Here is a 7,869-nt window from a genome sequence, read left to right on the forward strand (position 1 = left end):
ATTTACGTGGAAAATCGCCACTGCTTTCAATGTAATTTCATTGAAATGATGCTAATACAAGACTAGTAAAGGCCCAGTGGACTACTTAAAGGATATATTTTTTAAATTATTATTATGTTTTGTCACCCCTATGTCCCGTGGCTATGGTTGAGGCCAGTTTGTAAGACGCTTTAACATTTGTTATGGCTAACCTGACATCACAGAGGTTCAGGTAGGGGTCAGGCCTGGGGTTAAGGTTACAGTCAGAGCATAATGTGTGATGTGTTCTAACATGACATCTTGAATGAATGCAATGCTGCGAGGCCAACCTCGTAATTCTTGGAAAAAGATGGACAGGACCTTGTTCTGACAGTTATATCAGCTTTCTCATTACCCCATTAGAAGTATTTTTTGGGGGGCTATTGTTGCTGATTTGGACGACCCTGCACTCTTCCATTATGGAGAAAAGGAAGATATCCATTTCCCATCATACTGTAACGGGTGTCGTCGGTGGAAGAAGGTGAGGACCAAGGTGCAGCGTGGTAAGTGTTCATGATGTTTAATAATCATCAAAACAGAACACTGAATAACAAAATAACAAAGAAATAAACGAAACAGTTCTGTCTGGTGCAGACACACAAAGACTGAAAATAACCACCCACCAAAACCCAACAGAAAACAGGCTACCTAAATATGGTTCCCAATCAGGGACAACGATTGACAGCTGCCTCTGATTGAGAACCATATCAGGCCAAACACAGAAATAGAACATCATAGAAAAACTAACATAGACAACCCACCCAACTCACGCCCTGACCATACTAAAACAAAAGACAAAACAAAGGAACTAAGGTCAGAACGTGACACATACCCCTGACCTCAAACGGTATTTGCATCCCTTATTTTGGTGTGTGTAATTACGCAGTATGTTTATGCAAATTCATCAGGGTTGGGAAAAAAAGGGGATGAAGAAGAAGCAATAATTAGACACAACATTCATCCTCTCTCCAAATGAGCTGCTCACTGGCGGTGGCGGCATGGCGGCGATGCGGTGCGGCGGTCCAATTAAGCCCAGTAGAGGTCCCCTCTAAGGCCGACAGGAGGAAGAGAAAAAAACATTGAAACAATGGAGGATGACATCATATCATGTTAATGGAGCAGCTTCTTGGTCCCATCTCTGCCTGACTTTCAGAGGACTTTGCCAACTCCTCACTGGAGGGGGCCATCTGGGGTCTCTCTGCTCCCTCTATTCATCGGGTTCGTGTTGCTCTCCCTCCCCTCCACTGACACTCAGAGAGAGCAGAACCATCTTCCCAGCAGGGGCCCTTAGCGAAGACGGATGGCAGCACCACGCTCGTTAGTGTTTACATTCCTCCCCGGTGGCAGATGCCGTTATTGAGAGAGGTACGACCCACATCTCACGTGGCCTGATGAAGCAAGGCCGTCATCATGGAGAGGAATCCAGAATCAACAGTACCACAACAGGGATGACCAAAATGAAAGGAAAGCATGAGGACTATTAGTGCATAATGCACAAAGTAAAAGGCAGCTCATATAATGTTGTTCAAAACAAGGCTGTAACATGATTTCATACTCATGCCAGGCCTAAGTGACATGATCATGTACTCTATCCGAGTCCCATTGAACGATTACTGTAAAGACAACACATCCTAATGGAGGTGAGGCGAGATGATTCTGAGAAGTAGCAGTACACATAATACCAAAGTGGGCATTAATGATGTGATGGTATCATGTGGTAGATAAGATTACCGTTCTAACCAAGCCTCCAGTCAGATCAGGTCGTTCATTAATTCGAAGGTCATTGGAGACAGTGGAGGCTGCTGAGGGGAGGACGGCTCATAATAATGGCTGGAACGGAGGGAATGGAATGGCATCAAACCATGTGTTTGATGTATTTGATACCATTCCTCTAATGCCACTCCAGCCATTGCCACGAGCCCGTCCTCCCCAATTAAGGTGCCACCAACCTCCTGTGATTGGTACGTATGCTAATAGTGAATTTCCCTGGTATAGGGGGGGCTTTGCAGATTCGTGAGCAGATGTTGTGGTGATATGGACGCCGTGCTGCGGGGTACATATGTTTCCCAGGATGACCACACCGGGCCAAGTGTGACACTTCTTACACAGACAGGCCCCCTTATAACGTGATGAAACACACTCAGGGAAACATTCTGGAGACAGAGGGCTGCCAAACACAGACGGATAATAAGCCTGACGAACTGTGTCTCTTTCTCGCCAACTGCAAAAATTATTCAACAAAGGACTTCAATATCGTCAAAGATCTGAAAGGAGGCTGCCATTTTGAACTTGGAGATAAAGGGGTGAAGCATGGGAAATGCATCAAAGAGCAACAGAATCAAAGATTCCCTCTTTGGAGGGTAACTGAGGCTCCCCCATATTCTCTCCTAAACTAAACTATACTGACATCGTCTGCTGTTCCCACTACTCTTAAGAACTCTAACACAGAGATGTCTTTTCGGGAGGATGTTCAACTGTATAACAGATAAAACTTTTGAGTTTTTTAGTTTGGTGCTGGCAGATTTCCCTAGTGATGATTGCTTTCTCTAGGTGCCTCTTATCATCCTCTCTCTCTCGCCCTTCTCGCTGGCACAGCACGACAGCCAGTGAGGAATGGCTCCAGTGATTTCAGCCTTCCGCCTATAAATAATAGAGAACAACCTTTTATAAATATTAGAAGTGTAGGAACCGTGCCAGCCTACTCACTGGGGAACCGGTTAACCAACACACACGCGCGTGCACATGTTTACACGCGCACACACACGCAAGCATTCACCCACCCACACGTGTGCGCTTACCTGCATGCGCACACACACATTCTCGCACACACACACTCACACACACACACTCACACACACACAAACACACACAATATGTATATCATTAGCACATAACACACCCATACTCATAAATTCATTCATAAATATTGAGGCCAACTGATACTGTTCTCCTCGCAGCAGTGAGTAGGTGTTGTATTAGGAAGGTTTGAATGTATTCACATATCGACTTACATGCTTGCAAGTGTTGTGTTTATTCTCAAAAGAGTTACACGGTTGCAAATATTCAATAAACTACAAAACTGATTATACAGGTGCAACTCATATTTTACATGTGAAGGAGAGGAGGGAGAGCAAGGTTGTTTGCCTGCCTGCCAACACTCCGTCAGCCCTCCATTACCTGGGCAATAAAACCAAAGCACCATTCGATGCACCAATGCGTTTATTATTCGGTCTGGGCCTCAATGTGCTGTAGGGAGAGACACTGTCTAATTACTGATGAAAAAATAATAATCTTGCTTTATTTTAAGTCAGATTACTCAGAGGCTGCCTACGTTAGAGGCTGTCCGATGCAGACAGAAACAGAAGAGATCTTATATCACGTGTCCAATCCTCCTTCTGGACTGTGTCGACGGCCCTACTCTAACCTCCACTTCAAGAAGATTCATTTGAGCTTTTCTCATTTAAGCTTTTATCAGAGAAAAAGCATATTGCACTCAATAGATGAAAGGAACATTGAGTACATTGACTCTGGGATCTATAAGAGGCGAGTGAAGAGGCAGAGGGAGAGAGGGGGTTGGAGAGGCTGTGTTGGTGACACTGGATTGGAGGCAGCTGGCCTGGTGTGATATGAGCTCTCTGAGGAGTTGGGGCCTGAGGTTGAGCACTGAATGGTGCCCACAGTCACGCTGCCCTGGAACTCAGACAGCCCAGGGATTAACTGTGATAGAGTTACAAGACAAAAGCTAGCCAGCCTTGCAATTCCCACAATCTCCAAAAGGAAAAGAGAGTCCATTAAAGTGGAAAGATCTGTTACCTCAAGTCACCAAACATCTCTGGGCTGATACCCTACTGAACTGAAAGTAACATAAGCCACAAGCCGGGATCAAATTCACCCAGCAGTTATCAATAATACCCACCTTGTCTGGAAGGTGAGAGCCTGGCACTCCGGCCCCTCGTCTCCATTAGAATCGGTGTTACCCAAGATGTATCTAACCTCTGTTGGTGTGGATTCAACTGCAGGTGTCTGATTGAGAGATTATTGTATGTGTGTGTGTGTTTCATGTCCAAGAGAAAGATAAAGAGAGTATAGAGAGGAACTACAGAGGAGCTAGGAACTACAGAAAGGAATGAAAGGGAATGACATTAAGATTGTGGGGGAAGCATTAGATCTCTGTCAAAATACATTTCCCTTTTACCTTTACAAAGACACTCAACAGAAAAAGTTCATGTTTTTTCACAAGCATTCTGAAAACGAACACAAACAAGCACACACACACAATAATCTCACCTACTGTTCCGACCCACATGAAATAATACAAGGCCTACTATAAACACCTAGTGTATCAGCTGTGCATGTTGCCTTGATTCTCAGGATGTCCCCCACTGTTTGTCTGGCAGTGAAGCAGAGTATCACCCAGATCAACGTGTGCTGGTAAGTGAGTGCTGCAGAGAGTAGATGAAACCCCACTACTACCTCCCAGTGGTCAAAACACACACCAACTGGTATGGACACATTGAAGAGTTAAAGCTATAACAACATATCCATCAGTCACTGACTAAATTGCAATAACATTGAACAGTTAAGACCTAGGCCTACTGTCAAGATACACAGTACCAGTCATGTTTAGACACACCTACTCATTCAAGGGTTTTTCATAATTTTTACTATTTTCTATGTTGTAAAATAATAGGGAAGACATCAAAACTATGAAATAACCCATATGGAATCATGTAGTAACCAAAAAAGTATTTGATATTTGATATTCTTCAAAGTAGCCACCCTTTGCCTTGATGACAGCTTTGTACACTCTTGGCATTCTCTCAACCATCTTCATGAGGTAGTCACCTGGAATGCATTTCAATTAACAGGTGTGCCTTGTTAAAAGTTTATTTGTGGAATTTCTTTCCTTCTTAATGCGTTTGAGCCGATCAGTTGTGTTGTGAGGTAGGGGTGGTATACAGAAGATAGCCCTGTTTGGTAAAATACCAAGTCCATATTATGACAAGAACAGCTCAAATAAGCAAAGAGAAACGACAGTCCATCATTACTTTAAGACATGAAAATCAGTCAATCTGGAAAATTTTGAGAATTTTGAAAGTTTCTTCAATTGCAGTCGCAAAAACCATCAAGCGCTATGACGAGACTGGCTCTCATGAGGACCGCCACAGGAAAGGAAGATGCAGAGTTACCTCTGCTGCAGAGGATTAGTTCATTAGAGTTACCAGCCTCAGAAATTGCAACCCAAATAAAAGCTTCAGAGTTCAGGTAACAGACACATCTCAACATCAACTGTTCAGAGGAGACTGCTTAAATCAGGCATTCATGGTCAAATTGTTGCAACGAAACCATTACTGAAGGACACCAATAAGAAGAAGAGACTTGCTTGGGCCAAGAAAGAGTCCAAATTTTAGATTTTTGGTTCCAACCGATGTGTCTTTGTGAGACGCAGAGTAGGTGAACGGATGATCTCCGCATGTGTGGTTCCCCCGTGAAACATGGAGGAGGTGTGATGGTGTTGGGGTGCTGGTGACACTGTCAGTGATTTATTTAGAATTCAAAGGCACATTTCACCAGCATGGCTACCACAGCATTCTGCAGCGATACGCCATCCCATCTGGCTTGCGCTTAGTGGGACTATCATTTGTTTTTCCAACAGGACAATGACCCAACACATCTCCAGGCTGTGTAAGGGCTATTTGACCCAAGAGTAGAGTGATGGAGTGCTGCATCAGATGACCTGGCCTCCACAATCACCCGACCTCAACACAATTCAGACGGTTTGGGGTGAGTTGGAAAAGCAGCCAACAAGTGCTCAGCATTTGTGGGAACTCCTTCAAGACTGTTGGAAAAGCATTCCTCATGAAGCTGGTTGAGAGAATGCCAAGAGTGTGCAAAGCTGTCATCATGGCAAAGGGTAGCTACTTTGAAGAATCTAAAATCACAAATATATTTTGATTTGTTTAATACTTTTTGGGTTACTACATGATTCCATATGTGTTATTTCATAGTTTGATGTCTTCACTATTATTCTACAATGTAGAAAAATAAAGAAAAACCCTTGAAAGAGTAGGCGTGTACAAACTTTTGACTGGTACTGTAGATAAAAGCCCATTTTGACCCCTCCCTGGTGTTTCTTCAGAGTCAGGAAGTGTTCAACATTTTCCTTTTGAAAATAAGACACACTGACTGCACATGAGTGAACACAGGAAGTCAAAACAGGATGTTTACATTCCAAAACTGACTGCATTCAAAGAAAAGGGGAAGCTACAAATCATTGACAGTAAATACTGTAAATGACAGTAGAGTGGTTTTGAGGGAATGCAGAAAGAAGTAACTGTCATGATGTGTTTACTATGGTAAAGGGGCTAGTAGGTGAAGGTGAAATTGTATGTCCACAACCACAGATCACGTGTAACCCCTCTACCAACTGAGCTACAGCCTGAAATGAGAATCTGACAGCAATAGCCTATTATAACTACTAGTTAGTATCAGGGATCCAGGCACTTGCCACAGTGCACTATGAGTGCAAAGACTGAGGATCCCTTCACGTAAAAGTGTGTCGTTTTTTGACACAGGACACTTGGCTGTGGCAACAAAGAGAAAAGGTGAGGCTGTTTTGTTCAAGGTGAGCTGCTGTTTATGCAACATGGCCACTGATCTCTTAAGATTGGTTTAGACTCTGGACAAGAGGAAGTGAGGTGACGTGAGGAGGAAATGGCAGGAGGAGGAGGTGAGGAGAACAAAGAACAGCAGAGGAGCAGGAAGGTTGACATTGAAACTGAAGATGAAAAGTAATATATGTATCTCTATTCTGAGAATATAAATAAATCAGTGGGTAATGCAGTTCATAACTGCAATATACACTGAACAGAAATAACTGGTGGTCCTATGTTTCAGGAGCAGAAATAAAAGATCCCAGAAATGTTCCATATGCAAAAAAAAAGTGTATTTCTCTCAAATGTTGTGCACAAATGTATTTACATCCCTGTTAGTGAGCATTTTATCCTTTGTCAAGATAATCTATCCACCTGGCAGGTGCCCCTTTTTGTAGGCCCGCGGATCAATTTCCAAAAACGGAAGGTAAAAAAATGGCGTACCCACATCCATACCCACAAATGCAGTCAAAGCCGGCCTCACACTTTTTGGGACCCTTAATAAATGTTTTACAGTTCATTTCCTGCAATTCTACACATTTTGCAATAGGGTGGAAATTAAATGTTTGCATGATATATAATATGATATCTGAATGAGAGTGACTAACACAATCAATGGGCTTCCCCTGGTCGATAATTCAACCATGATTCATACAAATGTATATAGCTAGTCGCAAGACTTACTTACCCAGAGGAGTCATGGTCAGACCAGCTTGCCCAGCGCTGAGAAACTTTGATCAGCATATACCAGCATGGAACCTGCATGGACCAGCGTGAAATGTATGCAGGTCTATGCAGATTTTTTCAGCAGGGCTATGTGAGATATCTCACCTAAATACATTATTATTGTATGTCCTCATATATAAGACCATCTCTGCTTAGCTATGCAAGTTGCTTCAGAGACAGTGAAGTTATATATAATACTGTACTTCAGGAAACAAACATGTTCCCTATTTTTTGAAAATGGCTTCACCACATGCCCTGTGTCACAGTATGTGCCCTTCCTCTCGCTGCCATTCAGCTTGTTTTTCTATTTGTGTTTGTCTGTTCTTTTTTGAGCAGGCTAAATTTAGACATGCCCTCATTGCTCTAAACCTGCTGGGTGGGTAATGAGACCACCACTCACATGGGGTCCTTTCAGGACACTCCCGGGCCAAATCTTTCTGCATTCTGGGAATGCAAGTGGCAATAAAAGGGA

General features: G+C 43.2%; 1 long non-coding RNA gene across 1 annotated transcript; it reads right to left on the minus strand.

Annotated features, from left to right (window-relative positions):
- Positions 1–522: 522 nt before the first annotated feature.
- LOC139540889 (uncharacterized) lies at positions 523–7,639 on the minus strand. The gene is made up of 2 exons (XR_011668283.1): positions 7,360–7,639; positions 523–1,066 (listed from the first exon to the last, which is right to left on the minus strand). It is a non-coding gene; the product is annotated as an uncharacterized lncRNA (long non-coding RNA).
- Between the last annotated feature and the right edge of the window lie 230 nt (positions 7,640–7,869).

The sequence above is a fragment of the Salvelinus alpinus genome, chromosome 16 (genome assembly GCF_045679555.1).
Source record: "Salvelinus alpinus chromosome 16, SLU_Salpinus.1, whole genome shotgun sequence".
In the NCBI taxonomy this organism is placed as follows: domain Eukaryota; kingdom Metazoa; phylum Chordata; class Actinopteri; order Salmoniformes; family Salmonidae; genus Salvelinus; species Salvelinus alpinus.